General features: G+C 41.8%; 2 long non-coding RNA genes across 2 annotated transcripts in view; one reads left to right on the top strand and one right to left on the bottom strand.

The window, feature by feature from the left end:
• Positions 1 to 23804, top strand: part of LOC140642947 (uncharacterized) — an 81196-nt gene that overhangs the window by 43025 nt on the left and 14367 nt on the right. The gene's annotated exons all lie outside the window — the stretch shown is intronic.
• On the bottom strand, positions 301 to 12280 carry LOC140642948 (uncharacterized). The gene is made up of 3 exons (XR_012039323.1): positions 12176 to 12280; positions 3146 to 3303; positions 301 to 419 (listed from the first exon to the last, which is right to left on the bottom strand). It is a non-coding gene; the product is annotated as an uncharacterized lncRNA (long non-coding RNA).

Raw genomic sequence — 23804 nt, 5'->3', positions numbered from 1 at the left:
CCCGATGCAGGCCTATATCTCAGGATCCTGGGACCATGACTCAAGCAGAAGGCAGACACTTAACCAAATGAGACACCCAGGCTCCCCTGTACTGGCTTTTCTTAATAAGTGTCTTAGAGGATATAATTTGTGACTCAGAGCAGTGCTTCTTAGGATCTTTTTTCCCTGTTACTCCTGATTCCTTTCCTCATTTTCATATTCCCATCAAATCCTTACCTGAAACCAAGCCCATGATTCTTCCCTACCTGCTTCTTCCTGTTTCCTACTCATGTAGTAAGGCCCAGAACTTGCCTCTCCCACCTGCCCATCCCTCACTCGTCAGCTGTTTCCTCTGACATCCTCCTCCTCCAGTCTTGATGTTCATAGGCCCACTTCCTTTCAGAAAGCATATACTCCTAGCCTTCTCCATATCTTGCCACCTGTTGGGAAAGAAAGTGTGGCTGTAGCTCTCACTGCTTCTAGGTGGAAATCTGTCCAGTTCTTGGGTTACAACAGAGAGCTCAGAAACTGACCTGAAAGCAAAACTCCTTCCTCCATAGAAAAGAGCATGGAGGGTATGATGGACAGAATTCTAAAATGTTCCCTAAGATTCCTGCTTCCTGGAGTGCACACCCTACATTATGTCCAGGACTATGAACATGCTAGATTTTACTCCTGTAGTTAGGTTGTGTTACATGGTTGTTGATTTTAAGAAAGGGGGATAGCTCAAGGGGAGCTTGACCTATTCAAGTGGGCACTTTGAAAACAGAGGGTTCTCACAAATATGACATTGACATAGCTATGGACTAACTTATCAGTCAGTAGAACAGAATGTAGAATCCTAAAGTAGGTCCTAACATATATGATAATTTAGTATTTGACTAAAGTGATTTTACCAAATGAAAAAGTATGGGTAACTTAATAGATGGTGCTGACAACTGGCTATCCAAGTGGAAGAAAGTATAATTGGATCCTGCCCTTAAAACATCGAAAGAGACCTTCTAGATATATTACACACATAAGTGTAGTAATAATAAAATTGTTCTACAGTATAATCTAAGACACTGTGTATAATCTCAGGCAGGGGAGATCTTAACCAAGATTGGAAACCCAGAAGTTATTAACGACATGTAGATATATTTGATGTCATAAAACCAAAGATAAGTTGAAAAAAATGGTCACATAATGATACCTCAGTGATTAATATCTACAGTAGAAAAATGAGCTGTAACAAATGGACAAGAAAAGATAAATAACCCAAAAGAAAAATGAATAAAAAAGATAAACAGGAAATTTAAATAAGTGCAAATAACTGAGAAACATGTGAAAATGATAAATTTCTCAGTAAAACAAATGCATATTAAAATAATACAGTCACTTTTCTCCAAACAAAACATTTAAAATTCTTATCTTCAATTGTGAGTATGGATATGGGGAGTTGCATACTCTCAAACATTGCTAATGGTAATAGGAATTACTATAACCTTTTTAGAAACAAATCACTGAATAACTATGACGATTAGTGTATATATATATATATGTAATCTGTAATTTTCAAATTGAAATCTATATAAATATATAATATGTATTTACTTATAATGTGCATTACTAAAAAAATAATAATAAACCACATGGCAAAAAATAATAATAAAATAAAATAAAAAATAAATAAACCACATGGCGAAGCAAACAAAACAAACAAAAGCAGAAAGTTTTCTTCACTTGGTCATTGAGGATGAAGTGAAAGAGATATGTTCCTTCTGGCCTGGAAGAAGAAGCAACAGCCATGCTGTAAACAGCCCATGGAGGCCAAATGGCAAGGAACATGGGGGACCTCTAGTTGCCCAGAGAAGCCCTTGACAAAGAAAACCCCAGGCTTACAACCACAAGGAGCTGATTTTGACCAACTTCAATGAGTTTGGAAGTGAATGATTTCTCCAGAGCATCCAAGAAGGAACACAGCCTGGTCGACACCTTGATTTTGGTCATGTGAGGCCCTGAGAAGTGACCCAACTAAGCTTTGGATGGTAGGATTTGGTAACTGGAGAGAACAGGGAAAGCATTTAGGTAAGGGGGTTGATTTAAGGAAAAGTGTATGGGCAGGAATATGCATGCTATGTTGGGGAAGAGGGAGGAGACTGCTCCAGACTCTGCCTATCCAGTTTCTCTTCCTTTGCTGCAGATGGTCCAGACGACTCCCTGTACTTTCACACCTCTGGGAATTTGTGTGTACCCCTCCCCCAGCTCTAACTCCCTCTCCTCCTCCCTACTTGTCTTTCAAGACCCAGCTCAAGGTTCCTCCCCTGCACACCCCCAACTTCCCAATCTCAGAAAGGTTAATCCCAAACTCAAGGTTTTATAGCTCATTAATGGAAGCAGGGACTCCCAACAGCCTTGCTCATTCTACTGTTCCACATTTAATGAAGAAAGGAAAGAAGCTCCTTGCTAGGTCAATAATCAGCTTCAAATTCATCCCTTTTGCCTAATTCTCATTTCTGGATGGCAGATTTTCTTAAAGCAGGTGCACTGTAACCTGGCCAGGCTAGCAGCCCTAATTCTATAGGAGCCTCTGGCTGTGGATTTCTAATGAAGCTGGAGCTGCAAGTTGCTGCCAGAAGCCTCCAGTGAGAACTGGAGGCCCCTGGGCTCTTCCCACAGGATCATGTTCTCATTTCCTCCTCCAGAAAGTGGGGCTAAAATAAGCCCAGGGGCTGAGAAAGGGGTGAGTCAGAGCTCTCAGAGTGAACAATCACTGCATTGCAGCTCCTTGTAAGAAACATCCTCCGTAGGCCCCAGGTTGTTTATGCCAAGAGCTGTAAGTCTGAAAAATGAGCTCTCCTAAGACAAGGTGGCAGCAAGCTCCCCTTCCTGGAGATGGCATGGTGGTACTTCATAGTGTGGAAACTTTCTGTGCTAGTATAAAGGGAAGGCACACATCCCTCTGAGCTGGGGAAGCATGGTGACAAGGGAGGAGGAGCCTGGGCTGGAAGCCAAGTGACATGAGGTTTGACCCCAGGTTCCCTGCTGACCAGCTGTGTTGAATCAGGTAATGCTCTTTACCCCTCTGGGTTTCCTTTTGCTCAGTTGCAAGATAAAAACTTAAGTCCAGATATTTTCAAGTTTCCCTCTGGCTCTGGAGTTCTTTCAGTTTATCTGAGTTACTTACCAATTGCCAGGTCTCCTGGTTCACTGTCAGGTCCTAGACTGGCATGGATGTTAAATGTGGAGAAAGGAATGCTGACATGGCCCATGGCAGATGCTGCTTACATGAACCAGGCTCAGTTGGCATCCACTGATTTATTGGGCCAGGCATCTGGGAGACAGCTGGGGATGAGAAGTGAAAAAGAAAGTCTCCCTCAAAAACTCCCTGTCCAGCAAACAAGAGTGTCCACAGACATATGAACAACAAGAAGGTGACCAGTAGGGGCACCTGGGTGGCTCAGTGGGTTAAGCATCTGCCTTTGGCTCAGGTCATGATCCCAGGGTCCTGGGTTGGAGCCCTGCATTGGGCTCCCTGCTCAGTGAGGAGTCTGCTTCTCCCTCTCCTTCTGCCCCTTACCCCTGCTCATGTGTGCTCTCTCTCACTCTGCTCTCTCAAATAAATAAATAAAATTTCTTTAAAAAGAAGCTAACCAGTAGCACAAATGGCCTCACTAAGCCCTGATTAAAAGATACACAAAAGGAACTCAGAATGGAAACAGTCCACAGTAGTCCAAGTGGAAGAGGGCTTCGATCTGATACTAGATTTTCTCCATCTCAACCAAAAGTTTTAATGAGAGAGAGATCAGTATGAAAGGAACAGAGAGGTCAAAATTCATTTTCCTCAGATGATTCAACATTTTAATATCCATATAGTTTTCTCCAGACAGCAAAAATAGTTCAGGATGGCTTTTACCCCTGAGTATCCCCATAATTGAAAGAAAAATCATCCACATGCAGTGACAGGGGCCACTTGACTAAGATTTTTTTTTTTTTTTTTTTTTTGCAAGAGAGCATGCACCCGCACTTGCATCCCCGTATGCTTGGTGGTGGAAGAGGTGGAGCAGAGGGGAGGAGGAAAGAGAATCCAAGCAGGCTTCCATGCCCGGTGCAGGTAGCCAGACACAGGGCTCGACCTCAGAACCTGAGATCATGACATGAGCAAAAATTAAGAGTCCAACGCTTAATTGACTGAGCCATCGAGGCACCCCTTGACTGAGAAAACTTTTAATCCCAAGAGTAAAAGATTTAATAATGCCTGTGAGTGAAGATTCTAGTCCTATTAGGATCACCATCCAATATATTTACTACCATCCAATATATTTACTACCATCCAATATATTTACTGCAGCTAGCACTTCCAATATGCCTTTTAATCATTTTAAAACATTTATTTAAGACATTGCATCTTAAACCACATTTAAAACAAATATTAAAATTTAATTACATATTTTAATATTCCAAATACTACCATGAGGCATCATTTAATTTTGTGATTTTCTAATTAATGAGATATTTCACCTTCAAGTTTTTGTTTTGATACTTGAAAAATTAAATAAGTAAAGTTCGAGATATACACATGGAACATGAATAAAAATAAGCATCCAGAAGACGAATAAGACATGTATCCATCCATATATAATAAATATATGTATAAAACCACCAGTCAGAAATACCCATCATTTGCTTCAACGTGGATGGAACTGGAGGGTATTATGCTGAGTGAAGTAAGTCAATCGGAGAAGGACAAGCATTGTATGTTCTCACTCATTTGGAGAATATAAATAATGGTGAAGGGGAATATAGGGGAAGGGAGAAGAAATGTGTGGGAAATGTCAGAAAGGGAGACAGAACATAAAGACTCTTAACTCTGGGAAACGAACTAGGGATGGTGGAAGGGAAGGAGGGCTGGGGGTGGGGGTGAATGGGTGACGGGCACTGAGGGGGGCACTTGACGGGATGAGCACTGGGTGTTATTCTGTATGTTGGTAAATTGAACACCAATAAAAAATAAATTTATTATTAAAAAAAAACAGATTATACTGTCACATAGATTCCCCTCCTTTTCATCAGCTTGTGTAAATTACACATTTTTCATTCATAACCACAGCTGTAATCAGCATGTGAAGCACCTAGGATGTTACCTCGTCGTACACAGTCAGTGTTTAATGGGTATTTATCCTAATTGTGATTTGGGGATTTATTCAACAAATATCCAACAAATATCCATATCCAACAAATATTGTATCATGTGCCAGCTCTGTATCAAGATGACTGGCACACAGTGTCCCATCCCAGGACCAGGAGGGAGACAGGTAAACAGAGGAAACAAATCAGTTACAGTCTATACAAACAGACGGCTCTGTCCACTAGTTCCAGGACACAGAGGAAGGAGCGATTCATCTGAAGGAGATGGAGTTTGTCAGTCAGCATGGTGGGTGGACAGGTGATACTCCGCCACAGGGAACAAAGGGAGTGGAGCATGCAGGCCTGGTGAGCAGGCTCCGTGGTGCACCATGGTGAGGGCCGAATCCAGGGAGAAACTGGACTTTTTCCTTGGGGAACAGGAGAACCATCAGGGTCATGTAACCTCATCAAATTCAAGGGAATGATTGACTGAACGATCAATAGGTATTTTCTGAAGTAATGAATCAAAAAGTTTTAGGGGGATGATTGTTACAGTGGAGTGGAAGTTTTGGGCTTACATAGAAGTCTCTTTCATTACCACATGTTTCAAATAATAATAATTCATAATGTGTACAGAGCCTTCTGAGCATTGTACAGCCACCCAGGGATCCCCCGCGTTTATTATTTAATCCCCACAAAAATCCCTGAGATAGATCTATTATTACTGAAAGGCAGTAGAATTTAATTATCAGGAAGCTATGCTTTGAGGCTAAACTATTTATATTAAAATCCTGACTCCATACTTAATAAATTGGTACTTTTAGGCAAGTAACTTTCCGTACCTCAGTCGTCTTCTTTTATAGTGAGGTCGTGAAAATGCCAAGATGGTGGGTGGTGGAAAAGATTGAATGAGACTCTACCTGTACATTGTTTAGAATGGTGCCTGTCAAGCAGAATGTCTAATGAGTGTTGACCCACTGTTGACCCATTTTACCTAGGAGGAAACTGAGGTTTGGGGAGAGAGAGTCATGTTTCCAAGGTCAGGAAGTTGCAGATTCTGGGTTCAAATGAGAATGTTAATCTACTTGGGCATTGTCACCTTCAAGACCCTGGCTAATTAATTAATGGATTCATCAAACACTTATTCACGTATTAAGCCCCTACTAAAGGTCAAGCATGGTGTTTTGCCATTTCATATGAATTACCTCAGGTGTTCTCCACCACACAATGTGTATCACTATTCCGGTTTTATAAGCAACAGTATCCATGCTCATTGGAGTTGAGTAATTTGTCCAAGACCACAGAATTGCTGTCGACTTCCCAACGTCTAGTCCACACCATCTGCAGGGGCAGGGCTTGATTAATCTCAGCTAATCATGGAAATCATATCCCAGTCTCCAGCGGGAGAACCCAGGCCTAAGCCAACTAGTGCAGAGCATTCTGTTGGCCACAGGATTAGCTGAGTGTAAATTTGGATCAAAAAGGTACACTGGAAAGTTTTCTGCACCTTCTGCAAATATTGTCTTCACTCATTAGAGAAATCCTCAGTAGGAGATAATCTTGTCCTCCAACATGTGCAGGGGGAGAGGGAGGTGCTGTAGCCCTCTTGCCGTCAGCCTGAAGGTGGGTGCCCATGGTGCAAGGGGTGGGCATGGCCAGGGGAATCACAGACACTACTGGATTAAGCTAACCCTCAAGCTTCCATCGATATGGGCCAATGGATGTCCTTATTGTTCCAAATGGTCCCACTAAGGATTTCTGCACAGCCAGCAAAACAGAGAGCTGGGTTCTAAGCCCAGGTCTGAACCAGGGCAACTCCCCAGTCCATGCCTTCCTACAGTGCTTGGCTGCAGACTTGGCTTTTCTACCCAAGTTGTTTACCATCTGGCAGAAGGCTTTTGGCATTCTGCTATCGTGGCAGATTTGATCATCAGTCACAATGCCAACGTAATGGTGGCTTGAGTCATTGTTTATCTGTTGGTCTAATTCTTCCATAATAAATATGCATTGCTTAGATAATAAAAACAACAAAGGGGAAAATTCCATGTGAGGCAGAGATGTAAAAGCTCTGCTAAAAAGGAAGGCTTATATAAAGATAAAACTGTATGATGTGCGTCTGGCATGTTTTAAAAAATGCTAAACTGAATTGGGCCAAAGACAGAGCAAGGCACTGAGCCTTTTATCACACACTAAGCACCAGTTCCCTTGGAGACCTGATTATCAATTAGGAGGAGCTGGTGGTAGCTATTATCAAACTTACCTGATTTCCCCCTATCCATAGAGGACCTTACAGAGACATGCCCTAATCAAGGCACCTTCCGAAAACAATGGGTCCAGCCAAGAGAGATTCCAGAACTTTAACGAGAGGTCCTACAAATCCCTGTAATTCTCAGACAGAGAAAGCCAGAGAGGATACCTGCCATCCATTAGAAGTTTGGCTTAATGCTGTGCTTTTGTGTGGATTTATCCACATCCCTCATGCAAAGGTGAGATCTTCAGAGACAAAGAAGCTCTCTCTCCATGAGGAAGGAAGCCCCCAACACCCAGGGGTAGGCTCAGGGTTTGTGAAGTTGAACCATATTAACAGAGAGTGATAGAGGAGTGCTGAAGCCAAGAGAGGACAGCTTTCTGAGGAGGTAGAGGGCCCTGCCCAGTGCCAATCAGTACTAGCTGCAAAGTGGGGAGGAGTCATTTCTGGAAAGAAAACCAAATGAGTGAGGGTTTATCAGGAAGCAGATGGAGTTTGTCCATTCTGGGGTCCTAGTACAATTGTTCTTTAACTTTAGGGCTTCTAACTTTGGTTCCTCAGCTCAGTCATACTAAATTGCCCCCACGTCCAACATTAAATAGAATTTATATATGATAAGTTATAAAATGACACTATAAAAGTTGTTTAAAAATTATAAAAATTGGGGATCCCTGGGTGGCGCTGCGGTTTAGCGCCTGCCTTTGGCCCAGGGCGCGATCCTGGAGACCCGGGATCGAATCCCACATCGGGCTCCCAGTGCATGGAGCCTGCTTCTCCCTCTGCCTGTGTCTCTGCCTCTCTCTCTCTCTGTGTGACTATCATAAATAAATAAAAATTTAAAAAAAATAATAAATAAATAAAAGGAAATTTACATTTAAAAAAAAATTATAAAAATTGATATGATGCATTTTGTAGACACACTAACCAAAACATTAATTAGTTTAAATTATACCACTCTTGTATTTCAGAGCCAATAATTTTGTATTTGCGATCTCAAGGATTTCCCTAGGCCCTTGGAAAGCATGTAGGCCCCAGCTCCTGTTACCATGGAACCTAATAGATGAAACAGCCCTAGCAGACGAGAAGGATAGTTGTCCATCTGCTGGGCCAGTAGGCAATGAGCGGTTACATGCATCTCTGTTTTTCTCAGTGCATGGCAAATAGTGGGGCACTCAGTGGTTGCAAGCAGATTGATGCTCAGATAGGAGAGGAGGGGACTCAGATGAGGGTTGTTTAGGCAAGTTAGGTGCAGGCATAGGCCCAAAGCTTCAGGCATTCCGTCTTACACAGGAATCTTTGCATTTTCTCAATTCACTTCTCTGGGAGTAGGACAGTGACAGCATATAGATAAGTTATAGAAAAACCAAAAACTTGCCTATGTACCAGCTACTGTGCTAGTCCCTTTTACTATAATGATGTCAAGAAAATCACAACAACCCTGTGCAGTAGTAGCACTTTTATTACATTTTTAAAGGAAGGAACTAAAGCTGGATGGTACATGAGAAAGTCCTAAAGCAGAGCAAGAACTCAGTTTTGTGGGAGAGGTGGTAAGAGCCTCTGGAGCTAGTTTCTAGAACCCTGGTTTCTCAGGATCCCTGCCTGCCTCACAAATTTCCTTTCTGTTCTCCTGCAAGTGCCCTGTTGAGTCTCTGGCTCTTTAGAACTGACCTCAGATACCCCTTCGTTGCTAAGGACAGATCATCTCACTGCGCTTTGCCAAGGGCATTAATAAAACAGCTTCTGTCATTGTAGTCACACAAAGGTAGACAAGGAAATTACTCTGGGTCAAAAAGCAGAAACCACTCTCCAGCTGGAGCTCAATTCCTGACCTTCCCACTGTCAGTGGCATAGGTTAAAATGTCTTTTCTTTCCATTTATTAGATCAGTTTCAGCCTCATAGACAATCCCTCCCTCCAGCTGTACCCATGTTTACCTGCTGTTGTTTCTAACCTCGACAAACGTCATGGCAACAAAGCTCAGAGGAAAGATCAGTGTCTGGAGGCAGACAGACATGAGCTGGCACCCCTACCCTGCCGCTTGCTAGAACTAGGATTTTGAACGGGTCACTTGAGGTCAGCTTCCTCATCTGTAGAGGAGTGAGGATGAATTAAACGATGCAGTAGAAACCTGGCAAATGCATTAAATTACCTGGAAATTCCTGTGCTTTTGGAGGAAGTATGAAGCAGAGCAGCAGGAGAGATGCCTTTATTTTCTCTCAGGGATCCGGGGGGAAAGCAAGGGACACTTTCTGAGCTGAGGGCATAGACCATGCAAAGCCTAGGGACAAACGAAGTCTAATGGAGGTGGGTCGTAGGCTATGGGGAAGAGACAGGGGAATAATTAAGGCTGTAGAGCTCAAGCTAATCCACATAGTTCAAAGCCATATAAGGACTTAGCATATTATCATAAGAAAAATGAGGAGCCACTGAAGGGTTTTAAACAAGGGAGCAATATGGCCTATTTATGTTTTTAAAAACTTCAACTTGCCCGAGTAGTGAATAGATTGCAGAAGGTCAAGGCTGGAGACAGGCAGCCCAGTTAGGAAACTGATGAACCAGTCAGGTGATGGAGTGGCAGGCTTGATCTGGGAGTGGTGGCAGGTATAGAGGAAGATGGACGACTGTGTGTCACTTGTTCATTCTGTGGTGTCGGACAGGCTACTGAACCTCTCTAAGACTTCATTTTGTTTTTGTTTTTATTCTCAACTATTTATGGAGGATAATAATAGTGCCCTAGTCCTAGAGTTGTTAAGGGATTCAATGAGATCATGCACATAGAGCACACAGCACAGTGTCTGCCATGTAGTGAGTAGAAGCACTTGTCATCATTGGCAGTGACAGCCATCGTCACAGGATGCACTCAGAGAATGTAACACATGCAACCAATGAATGACTACAAGGAAAAACCCTTTGGAAAATGAAATCCTAGTTAAAAGGTACAAATGGCCTGGTGAGAAGGAAGTGGAGCGGTGAGGAGAGCTATTGTCTAAGGAGGTCAATGTGTCTGGGTGGCGAGCTCTCCTGAGACGTAGGACATGGAAAAGAGGTGTCCAAAATGAGGCAGGTGGGGTGGGCAGACTAGAGCCCCTTTGAAGAGGTCTGGAAACAGAAACAGCCAGGTTGATAGGAAGGCTATTTTAGTTCGGTTCAAGAAGTCCACAGAAGAAGTATAACCTATGACCAGAGTCCTCTTTTGCCTCTGTCCTTCCTGCCAGGAAAATTAATCATTGAGTCAGGAGAGTGGGAGCTAACATTGGTTGGAGGAAATAAAAAATGTTGAGAGTGTGTCTTGTTCTGTTAAATGCATTCAAGTCTTATTGTTTAGGCATTCAATTCAAAATGGGAATGTCTTTATTGTTTTTGCTGATTTTGAAGGAATGTATGTTCATTGTAAAACTCTCAAGCTATCAATAGGGACTATTTTGAGCACTAACTTTGTGGCAAGAAGTGGGCATAAAGCCTTTTACATATTTATGTCATTTAATTATTACCCCAGGGGCACTGGGTGGCTCAGTCAATTGAGCATCTGACTCTTGATTTCGGCTCCAGTCATGATCCTGGGGTCATGAGATCAAGCCCCACATGCAGCCTGCCTAGGATTCTCTCTCTCCCTCAGCCCCTCCTTCACCTCACAAGTGTGCACACATGCACTCTCTCTCTAAAAAAAAAATTAAAAAAACTAAGTTAATTTAATTTAATTTTAAAAATAAAAAAAATAATTATCACCCCAAACTTATTGTGCATGTAGGGTTTACCCATTTTACAGCTAATGAAACTGAGGCCAAGAGAATGTAAGCAGCTGTGCACAGTCACCCAGTTATGTCCATGACTTGTTAGTTCAGGAAAGGTACTTAACCTCCCCACTAAGCCTTGGTTGTTTTCACTTGTTTAGGGAGGATGATAACCAGAATGTGCACTCAAATACTGGAGCTGTGCTCTGGTTTGAAACCTGATTCTCCAACTTAATAAATCCATGTTGTTGTTGTTTTTTTAAACAACAGTAACATAACCATGTACCTCGGTGTCTCCTCTGTAAAATGGGGATATGAATAGTACCCACTGTTGTTGTGAGGATCCACTTAGCTAATATATGTTAAAGACTTAGAACAGTACCTGGTATGTAGTGACTGTTAACTGATAGTAATATTATTGGTAGTAGTCTCATCCTTATGCTATTTTGTTAGAAGAATGTCAGTTGTCCAGACAAGATTCAATAGAGGGAAAAGAATGGGATTTTAAGGGCAGGCAGATCTATTTTGAAGAATAAAGGAGCTAACATCTGTGAAACACTCAGCACAGTGTGTGGAAAATAGTAAGTGCTGATGTCCATTATTTATTATCTATACATATATTCCAGAGCATGTGCTCTTAACTGCTATTTGCAGCTTCTTTGCACTACATTATGGTGGCTAACATCATCATATCCAGACGCAGATATTGTTAATAGCTTCTCTCTCATTCTTCATACTTTTGAAACAACCATCTAAACTTGTTTCCATGTGATTTTCATTTTTAACTATGGGTTAAATGTAGTGAATGTTAGTTCTGGCTTGATCCACAGAACTGCACAACCTTAGGGAGGCTACTTGCCTCAATCTTAGTTTCTTCACCTGCAAAATGAGGATAACAACATCGATCTCTGGAGTGGTAGTAAGGACAAATTCAGTAATTTAAGACACTTATAACTGAACCTGGTCACCTGGGCTTAAAAAAGACTTAGTGCTTTAAAATGAATATTCCACACAGTAGCCAGATTAATCCTTATAAATCACATTGTGTTGTTTTCCCGCTTAAACTCTGAAATATTCCCATTGCATGAAACAGTCCCATTATTATGCCTTACCTTGGTCTATGTGAGGGTTTTTGGTAGCCTGGAACATGTTATTTTCATTCCCCACCTGAGTTCAGAACTGAGGAAGCCATAGATAAATATTTTCCATACATTTGTTTGGAGTATATGGCATAAGTCTGTGGAGAAATAGGTTGAAATCTGAGGGAATTATAGACTGAGTTGTGTTCTTCCAAATTCATATGTTGAAGCCCTCTCAGTGTGACTGTATTTAGAGATAGGGTTGTTAAAGAGGTAAATAAGGTTAAGTGAGTTCATAAGGGTGGAGCCCTAATCCAATAGGACTGATGTCTTTACAAAGAAGAGGGGCACTTGGGTGGCTCAGTTAAGCGTCTGACTCTTGGTTTTGGCTTAGGTCATGGTCTCATGGTTGTGGGATTGATCCCTGAGTTGGGCTGTGCTCAGTGTGGAATCCGCTTCAGATTCTCTCCACCCCTCCTCAAATAAATAAATAGATAAAATCTTTAGGGATGCCTGGATGGCTCAGTGGTCGGGCGTTTGCCTTCGGCTCAGGGCATGATCCTGGAGACCTAGGATCGAGTCCCACATCGGGTTCCCTGCACGGAGCCTGCTTCTCCCTCTGCCTATGTCTCTGCCTCTGTGTGTGTGTGTCTCTCATGAATAAATAAAATCTTTAAAAATAAATAAATAAATCTTTAAAGAAGAGGAAGAGGAGGAGAAGAAGAGAGGGGGACGTGAGCATGCAGTAGAACCCAATCATATTGATCTGGAATTTCCAGCTTCCAGAACAGTGAGAAAATAAGTTTCTGTTGTTTAAGGCACCCAGTCTGTGATATTTTGTTACGGTGGCCCCAGCAAACTAATACAGGAGGTTGCTAAGACAGCACCCAAGAGACAGTCTGATTTATAGGTTCATACACAGATGTGGACAACCTCAGGCTTCCTCCTGAAGGGCTTGACCATGTAAAATTTATGGCAAGGGGGAACAGAGAATATCTGCCTCCTTTAGGCACCTTGGATGCTAAAGAAGAGAAGGAAAGGCTAGGGCTCATTTTCTAAAAGTCATATGTTGGATAAGTTGTTCCTCCAAAGAAAGGGTAGGTGAAAGAGGAGGACACTAGAACTTTTAGTCCAGTTGCATCCTATGGAGACAGAAGGAGTGGAGGTTGGAATGTCCTTACTAAGAACCTACAAGACCTGGCATGATTGGCCTCCTGACTCTTTCTCTTATTTGGTCTTACCTTCTTGCTGTCCATATTCCAGGCACACGAATCTCCTTTCCTTTTCTGAGTTCTCTCAAACCCTTTGTCTGCTCTGGGGTCTTTGCACTTGCTATTCCCTCTGCCTGAAACATCTCTCTTATTCCCATGCTTCATGTCTCATGCCGTATGTCACCTTTCCAATGAGTCTTTCCCTAACCATCTTACTTAAAATGGCCACTGGAAGTTACTCAGTAATTGAAGGTCATACTATTTCTTTACTGTATAGAACTTAACCAAATCTGTAATTACCTATTACATCTTATTTGTGTACATATTATATGTCTCTCTCAGGAATGTCAATATCCAGGAGTACCTGGAATATAGTTGATATTTAATAAACATTAGTTGGGTGCATGCTGAGAAAAAGAAAAGCAATCTCTGACATCGAGAAGCTGGCCTGGTGCTGGCAGAGAAGGCTTGGTGTTCTAGAAGCCAGCCTGGAACTCAGCTAGGTCTGTTGAACTCAAACAATTTCACAGAAATGCCAATAGTAGGCAAAGTCACTCTATAACTAACATGGAACAAGATAAAAGCATGACCATGAAAATAATCAAACATCCTGAGTAATAGGAGTGACTTCTGCTTCTTTTCCAATTCCTCCTTCAACCTTGCTCCTGTCTTACTTCCTTGTAGATAAGAGTTATTAAGATATCCAAGGAGAAAACAACCCCTGCTTCTTGACAATCTCCAATCTAGAGCAAAGCCCACTTCCTTATACCCTTCCCCAAATCACACAACCAATGTCAAATCCTTTATATCCTTTCTAAAGCCCTTTTACTGAAACAGTCCATTGTTCTCCCTGTCCCACCTTTCCCACCGCAGTAATCATGAACCCCAACTTGTTCAACTGCAGGTGCATCACTGGGGATATTTGGCCAGAGGGCATTGACAATATAAACCGGAAGTCCCAGGACACATCTGGCTTCAGAATCATCTGGATTTTGGGGCTTCTGCAATGTCAAGACATTTTCTTTCCATATTTTAGACCCGCCTTCCTCTTGTGTTGGCTGCATCTTCTTTGAAGCAGGTCAGAGAGTCACTGGCACTCCCAGCCCTACATCCTTACAGTCCGTTATGCAGAGGAGGGGAAATCTGTTTTCCAATGACCTAATAGCAAAAGTTAAAATACTCTTTTTATTTTCTCTACTTGGTTTAGATACTTACCTCTGGATCAATCACTGTACTAGAGGATGGGGTACATTGGCCAGTCTGAGGTAGAAACCTGTTCTTGGGCTAGAAAGAAAATGATATCTTGATTGTCAGTTCCATAAGGTTCACATAGGGTGAAGGTGGATTGCATCCTTTATCAGAATTTGATTAAAAGAACAGAAAACACTCCCTATTTTGTAAGCAGTAAGGGATTTTATATAGAAGATTAGATGCTTATACAACTGCAGTAAGAGCCAGAGGGGGAAAAAAGCCAAGGAAGGTGGCAGTTTTCAGTTATGTTGCTAGTTTTCAAGCAATCAGGAAGGCTAAGGGCCTCAACAGGAAGCTGCTGGCAGTAACTACAAACATCTTCAGTGCTGTGGTGGGTGAGCCGCAAGAAAATGCCTGGAGGCTACTCAAAATTTCACATCTGCTGCAGCCCACACATCTTCTGTTTCCAAAGAAGCAGTGACTACCTATGATCAATCAATCTATCCATCCATCCATCCATTCATCCATCCATCCCAGTCTTCCATAATTTGTGAAAATTCCTCATGGGCAAACTAGTTGTTAGGGACTCTGGAATACGTGGCCTGTCTTCATAATTTTCTGGCCCCTGTGACACAGGGACGATCACAGAGGGGACACGGTGGGGAATGGCAGTGAGTTGCCAGCAGATGGTCTGGTGCAGATTCTCAGAGTAGGGAACATAAACAGTGCCCTCAGTCATAGTATTGTGAATACTTTTCTCAGGTTATATCCCTGCCCTTTTTAAAATTAGCATTAAGTGTTCAAAGGCAGCTTAATTTGTTTGAACAGCTTTAGTGATCATAGAGGTATTGAGACTGGATTCCTGGGGATATAGGGAAATGGTGCCCATTTTCAAATATAGGCAGAAAATGGAAGTCATAAACCATAGTTGGTGGCCTAATGGAAATTCTAGGAGAGTTTCTAGCTAAGAATACCAAGAAGATAGTACATGAAGACTGGGAAAATAAAAGTGATTACAAAGAAACATCAGAGGTTTACTTACAGCAAATCATACCAAACTCACCTTATTTGTTTGTTTGCTCATAAATAAATCACTGACAGGATTACCAGAGTCACAGGGCATGCAAGTTTTAGTGTAGCATTTACCAAAAATTCCATTATGCCTCTGTGAACAAATGGCAAAATACTGATGACATTACCACTGAGTGGAATGAGCTGAATGGCTGTGTCCTAAGAATGCTAATAGATCAATGTCAACCTAGAAAAATGGTCTCTGTGAAGGAGCTCCAGGTTTGGTCTTTTCTACTTGAACATTTTTATCAGTGTTTCATATGACAGCATTGATAGCCCTCTAATCAAATCTCAGGATACACCAAGGCTGAGGAGAAGAACAAATGGATTATATAATAGAAAACTGGGATTCACAAAACTATCAATAGCCTGGCATGAAGGAATGAAAATAACAAGTTGAATTGCGCTGGAAATAAATCTAAAACATTGCCTCTAGACCTCCAAACACTGGCATGAGTGTAAGTGAGAGGGATGGCTTCACTGAGGACTCTTGGGAAAAAAAAAAGACTAATGTCTTGTCTTTACTGTAAACAACCTAGACTGTTGTATCATATTAATCAGTCAAAATAATGAAGTGATACACTGAGCTGCATTTATAGAATTATTTTAAATTGAATAATGCCTCACATGTAGTATAGGCTTGGCAGATACCATTTAAAAGAATTCATGATTTAGTGTTTTTTCTGGAACACTATATTGAGTTATTCACTCATTCATCCAGTAAATATTTCTTGAGAACTAGCGCCAGGCTCTGGTTAGGTGCTGAGAACACATCAGTGAACAAAATAGACAAAATCTCTGTCATGAGAGAACTGAAACATTTATTGAGCATCCAATATGTTGCAGACACTGTGTTAAGACCGTCAAGATGGATATAGTTCCTGCCTTCAAATTCTTGTTCAAGGAACAGATGTGGAGATATAATTACAACCCAGAAATGCTACATGCCACTATGCTCTAGAAAGAGGAGTGGCACTGAGAAGGGCACAATGATCCCAGAGGGAAACAGTCTAGGAACCAATTGCAGTGGATGGGACAGAGGTGAGTTGTTTTATGTGTGTGTGATGAATAGATACCTGTTCATTCCTGGTTCCACCTTTATGAATGGCTATGAATAAGGCAACTAGAATGGGGGTAAGTCTCAAACCTGTGCCATATGAGGCAATAGAGAAAGAACTGGGACTTTGTTTATTAACCTGGAGATGAGAAATCCTTAGGGGTAGGGCCAGCTCAATGGGCATGCAACGTATGAAATGTTGCTGTATTAAATGAAGACCGGTCCTGTACCTGCATAGCTGCAAAGGATGGCTTTAGGAGCTAGTTCAGTGTTTCAGAGCAACAGACTTGGGGTCACACGAGGAAAATTTTTCTGACAGAGTAGTTCATCAGTGGAAGGATATATTTGTGAAGTAGTGGATTCCTTCTCAGTAGAGTCATTCAAACAGAAGCTGAAGAGGCCCCTGTGAATATGTGATGAAGATTGACTCATTGATTTGTGTTTTGGACTGCATGGCCTCAGAGGTCAGGTAGCCCTGAGATTCTTCTGCTTTTAGATCTTCCATATGCTACATTTAAAATTCTGTATCATGCATCGCTATTTTGCATTAGGGTGTCAATCATTGATTACTTTACTCAATTATGGACTTCTTGAGATCTTGAGAAAAGGGCTGGACGGTGTATTGGAGAAGCCGTAGATTTGAAATTTATTCCGGTACCAAAAAGCAGTTTTTCTTTTGGGCAGGCTATTCACCTTCTCTGCAACTGAATTTTCCCATCTATAAAATGAATGCAATAAAACTCAACATATCCTGTAGCTGTGAAAATAAGATACAGTGTGTGGGTAAAGCATCTTGAAAAGAGTGACACACAAAATGGATGTACATTTAATGATAGTTGTATTTATTCCATTCTTAAATACTGCTGTCCTTTTGGCATCTGGCACTGAAGAATGTACAGATCAGTTCTGTCTCCAAAAATGCTTGTTGAATGAAGGCCCAGTGATCATTGAAATATTGTGGGCCAACAGACCAGAGAACCAATGGTCACTGATTCTTTTGCCCTAAAGGAGGAGGATTTTGCTCTATATTCTTTTTCTTTTCTTTTCTTTCTTTTTTTTTTTTTTTTCCTTCCTTTTGTAGGGGAAGGGAAGCTCTCTCAGCTCCTTTGTGTTATTCCTGCTCTGGCTCTTCTGAAGCTGCCTCTGTCTAGATCAGTGGATTCGGAGCACCCTCTAGAGACAGAAGAGGGATTTGTCTCACTTGAGAGAAGATAGCCTTATTATGCAGCTGCTGGTGCAAATAAATGACTGTGCCAGGAGCAAGTTTGAGGGAACAAGCAAGGGAGGATCAAGCTTTTCTTTCTTTATTTTTTTTTAAAGATTTTATTTATTTATTCATGAGAGACACAGAGAGAGAAGCAGAGACACAGGCAGAGGAATAAGCAGGCTCCCTGAAGGGAGACTGATGTGGGACTCAATGCCTGATCCGGGGATCACTCCCTGAGCCAAAGGCAGATGCTCAACCGCTGAGCCACCCAGGCGTCCCAGGATCCAGCTTTTCTTTTTCTTTTTCTTTTTCTTTTTCTTTTTCTTTTTCTTTTTCTTTTTCTTTTTCTTTTTCTTTTTCTTTTTCTTTTTCTTTTTCTTTTCTTTCCTTTCCTTTCCTTTCCTTTCCTTTCCTTTCCTTTCTTCTTTTTTTCTCTTCTTTTCTTTTATTGGAGTTCAATTTGCCAACATATAGCATAACACCCAGTGCTCATCCCGCCAAGTGCCCCCCTCAGTGCCCGTCACCCAGTCACCCCAAACCCCTGCCCACCTCCCTTTCCACTACCCCTGTTCTTTTCCCAGAGTTAGGATCCAGCTTTTCTTAACTCACCCTTCCCTATCAATGAGCTTTTCTGATTGCCTTCTCTTGTATGTCCAGTCCCCAGGTGGATCTGAAGACAGTGAGCCACACAGGATTCAGAAAAAGGTTTTTTTTCTGTTCTTGAGGTGCTCCTGGGTGGCTCAGCGGTTGGGCATCTGCCTTCCACTCAGGTCATGATCCCGGGATCTGGAATCAAGTCCCACATCAGGCTCCCTACATGGAGCCTGCTTCTCCCTCTGCCTGTGTTTCTGCTTCTCTCTCTATGCCTCTCATGAATAAATAAATAAATTTAAAAATTTAATTCTCCTATCCTCGAGCACAAGTGGTCAGTTAAATGTGTTCCAATGGGGCCATAACTGAATTTCTAGTGAATTCTGAACATGCCAGCAACTCAGATTTGGAGGTTAAATATGTGCCTGAATTATCTCCTCTGGCTGCCCAGGCGACATGTCCTTCTTAATCACCAAAAGAAGGGAGGGAACCTCAGAAAGCAATTTTAATTATAAAATGTATCTCCAAGTATTTAATCTCCAGTTCTTTTTCACCCAGCTCTTAAATTTCCACATCACTCCTATCCCTCAATCAACTTCAAGAACAACTTTCCTGTTACAAGTATAGAGAGGAAGAGAGATGAAGGGAGAGACGGGACTAAGGTGGTCATAATGGGGAGGGTATGGTAAGACTCACTTCAGGATTGTCCTTTCTTGGATAATGAGCAAAAGTTATTGACTGACTGACTGAAAAATCAGAACACTTACACAGGTACACCTCGGACATATTGCAGGTTCAGTTCCAGACAACCACAATGAAGCAAGTATTACAATAAAGTGAATGTGGCAATAAAGCAAGTTGATGAATTTTACATATCCCAGTGTTTATATGTTTTATATAAACATATACAATTTATGTTTACACTATAGTCTTTAAAGTGTACAACAGCATTATGTTTAACATACAATGCACATATCTTCATTGAAACATGCTTTATTGCTAAAAAAAAAAATGCTAACCATCATCTGAGTTTTCAGCGAGTCATAATCTTTTGGCTGGTGGGAGATCTTGCCTTGATGTTGTTGGCTGGTGACTGGGTGGTGGCCAAACATTGGGGTGGGCGTGACGGTTTCTTAAAATAAGGCAACAATGAAATTTGCTGCATCGATTGGCTCTTCCTTTCATGAACAATTTCTCTGTAGCATGTGTTGCTATTTGATAGGATTGTAGATCTTCTTCCAAAATTGGAGTCAATCTTCTCAAACCCTGCTGCTGCTTTATCAACTCAGTTTATGTAATATTTTAAATCCTTTGTTGTCATTCAACAATCTTCACAGCATCTTCACCAGGAATAGATTCCATCTCAGGAAGCCATTTTGTTTGCTCATCCATAAGAAGCAACTCCCCACTTGTTCAAGTTGTATTATGAGATTGCAGCAATGCAGCCCACCTCCAGGTTCTACTTCTAATTCTAGTTCTCTTGCTGTTTCCACCACATCTCCAGGTACTTACTCCACAAAGTCATCCATGAGGGTTGGAATCAACTTCTTCCAAGCTCCTGTTTATGTTGATGTTTTGATCTCTTCCCATGTATCATAAGTGTTCTTAATGACATCAAGACTGGTGAAAACTTTCCAGGTTTTCAGTTTACTTTGCTTAGATCCATCAGAAGAATCACTATCTATGGCAGCTATAACCTTGCAAAATGTATTCCTTGAACCATGAACTACAGAATGGATGTTGTGTTAGCAGGCCTGAGAACAACATTAATCTCGTTGTATATCTCCATTAGCATTAGGGCTCTTGAGTGACCAGGTCCAATGTCAATGAGTGGTAATAATTGGAAAGGAATCTTATTTTCTGAGCAGTACATTTCAACAGTGGGCTTAAAATAGTCAATAAACCACGTTGTAAACAGATGTGCTGTTATCTAGACTTTGTTGCTCCATTTCTAGAGCACAGGCAGAGCAGATTTAGCCTAATCCTGAAGGCTCTAGGATTTTCAGAATGATAGATAAGCATTGGCTACTTCAACTTAAAGTCACTAGATGCTTTAACCCCTAACAAGAGAATCAGTGTGCCCTTTGAAGTTTCAAAGCCAGGCATCGACTTCTCCTCTTTAGCTCTGAAAGTCTTAGATGACGTCTTCTTCCAAAATAAAGCTGTTCTACTACATTGAAATCTGTTGTTTAATGTAGCCACCTTAATGATCTTAGCTTGATCTCCTGGGTCACTTGCTGCCGCTTCTATACCAGCACTTGCTGCTTTACTTTCCACTTGTATGTCATGGAGACAGCTTCTTTCCTTAAACCTCATGAACTAACTAGTGCTAGCTTCAGACTTTTCTGCGGGTTCCTCCCCTCTCTCAGCCTTCACAGATTTGAAGAGAATTGGGGCCTTGCTCTGGGCTAGGCTTTGGCTTAAGGGAATATTGTGGCTGGTTTGATCTTCAATCCAGACACTCAAACTTTCTCTATAGCAGCAATAAGGTTGTTCCGCTTTCTTATCATTTGTGTGTTCACTAGAGGATCACTTTTACTTTCCTTCAAAAACTCTTCCTTTGCATTCACAACCTGGCTAACTGGCTCAAGAGGCCTCGCTTTCATCCTGTCTCAGCTTTTGACATGCCTTCCTCACTAAGCTTAATCATTTCTAGCTTTTGATTTCAATATTGTTGTGTCTCAGGGAATAAGGACCCAAGGAGAGGGAGAGAGAAGGGCAAACAACTGGTTAGTGGAACAGTTAGAACACACACAACATTTATCAATTAAGTTCACTATTGTATATGAACACTATTCATGGCACCCCTAAACAGTTACAATAGTAACATCAAAGATTTTGATCACAGATCGCCATAACAAATACAATAATAATAACAAAAAATGTTTGAAATAAAAGTTTGAAATACTGTGAGAATTACCAAAAATGTGACACAGAGACACAAAGTGAGCAAATACAGTCCGAAAAATGGCACCAATAGATTTGCTTGAGGTGAGGTTGTCACACACCTTTAATCTTTAAAAAATGCAATTTATGTGAAGCACAATAAATGAGATATGCCTGTACTTGGTGGGTTACAAGAGATTATCTTTTGCCCTTCAGTTTTCAAACAAGTGCTATTGGTTCTTCCTTTCCTGCTCCTTTCCTGAAGATCTCACAGCTTTCCAGACCCTTGCTGATGTTAAAATGTCCATCCCAGGTCCCCCAGATTTAAAATCTTATTCTTAAATCCAATTCAAAGTATCTCCCCTTTCCACCAGCCCAGACCTGCCTTGCACACTGGGGACTGGACCTTTTTGCTTTTGCTTCTCCTTCATACATCTTCCCCCTTTCTTTGGATGCTTTGAACCTCCCCAAGATCAGGATCTCAAAGGAGGAATTAGAGGAAAGTGGCAAAATCATTTTTTTCTTGGTAGCTACGGTTGACGGTTCTTCCCTGGCTATGGTGGACTTCCACTGAGTTGCATATTTCAGAGCTTCTGCAAGTCCCTAGGACTCCCCAGCGCATGATTCCTGGATGTGGGAGAACCTTTTGACTTGACCAAACACCTGCCCCAGGGGATGCACTCCAGAGTACTTATTACTACAAGTTTCACCTGTTGGTCAGGATCTGTGCAGGTGGGAAGGAGGGGTTGCTGGCAAGACAGGCTCAGCTCTGGCCAAGTCTTGATTTCCACGTGACCCACACCAGGAAGTGAGGACTCAGGCTGCTCTTCTACCGGCTGTTCTCGTCCCCCTGCTACCAATCCATTTCTTTCTTTTCCCCTTACTCAAATTTACACAGAGGAGGGAAACAGGGAGATGTTGGTCAAGGGCACAAAGTTTCGCTTCTGTAGGATGGATAACTTCTGGAGATCTAATGTACAGCATGGTGACGATAGTTAACAATACTGTATCACATACCTGAAATTTGTTAAAAGGGTAGATCTTAAGGGTTCTCACCACACAACACACAAATGGAAGGAAGGAAGAGAGGAGGGAGAGAGGGAAGAGAAGAGAAGAAAATGATAGCTATGTATGGTGATGGATGTGCTAATTAGCTTGATTGCGGGCATCATTTCACAATGTATACATATATACATATATCAAAATGTCAAGTTATAGACCTTAAATATGTACAATTCCAATTTGTCAATTACACCTCAACAAAGCTGGCGAATAAAACAGACACAACGGGGAAGACGGGAAAGCCACTGCTCCAGCAGCTGTCCACAGGACAAGGGGATGCTGGGCTTCCATCTTACAGGCACATGCAGGCTTTTTAAAAAATATTTTATTTATTTATTCATGAGAAACACAGAGAGAGAGGTAGAGACACAGGCAGAGGGAGAAGCAGGCTCCCTGCAGGGAGCCCGATGTGGGGCTCGATCCCAGAACCCAGCGATCACGCCCTGAGCCAAAGGCAGATGCTCAACCACTGAGCCACCAGGCATCTCCATATGCAGGCTTTATAAATGGTCCTTCCAGAACACCCCCCAGGTTGACTTTGGTGGGGAGTAAATGCCATAAAGAGGAGAGGGAAGAGGAAAAAAAAATTCAGCTTTTCTCCCCTGAAAAGAATGACTCCATATTCTAACAAATTTCAGTTAGTTGAGGCAATCATTGTCAAATTTCTAGTCTTTTCTTTCTATAGATGGGAGAGGGAATGAATGGGTGCTGGTCACAGTAGTGTGTGTGTGTGTGGGGGGGGCTCGTCATAATAAACCTGGAGAGGAGTGCAGTACTCATAATGCAGGATGCTCATTGCTCATTGTGCTCAGTTTTAGGGCATTAGCTTGCAGTTTCTGCTAAACCTGTTTAGATGCAGATGATCTAGAAAAAGAAATTAAGGGTGAGGACTTAGAAGTGGAAGGCCAAGAAAATGAGATCCAAGGAAATGTTGCAAAGCATGTAGAACAGGCTGGCAGATCTCCCTCAATACTTCATTCCCCAAAAATAAGGATATGTCCATCCCTTCCTCTTGCCTGGGTGTTTTAGACTTCAAGCAAGCTAGCACTTTGAAGGTGCCTGGGCTCCTTAGTAGCAGGTAACAGGAGGAGTCCACAGTGACTACATCATCATTATTCTTCTAGTTAGTCCTTGTAATAGTTCTTTGTAGCGTCAGAAGCATCGTTACTCTTTGTATTGCATCCCAGGCTTTCCTAGTGTGATGGCCATTGGAAGTTTGAGCATCCTTCAGAGAACACATGTCAAAAAAGATCACGTGTACCTGGTCACCTCTTTTCTTTACAGTTTCCATTTTGTAACTGCCTTCTATGGTTCTCTTCCATAACCCTAGCTTTCCAGAGCTGACACCTACACAGGCAGCAGATGGAATCTATAGTAATTTGCCTC

Source organism: Canis lupus, chromosome 11, assembly GCF_048164855.1.
Source record: "Canis lupus baileyi chromosome 11, mCanLup2.hap1, whole genome shotgun sequence".
Lineage (NCBI taxonomy): Eukaryota > Metazoa > Chordata > Mammalia > Carnivora > Canidae > Canis > Canis lupus.
Note: the sequence above shows the minus strand (reverse complement) of the source record. Positions and strands in the feature narration are given on the sequence as shown.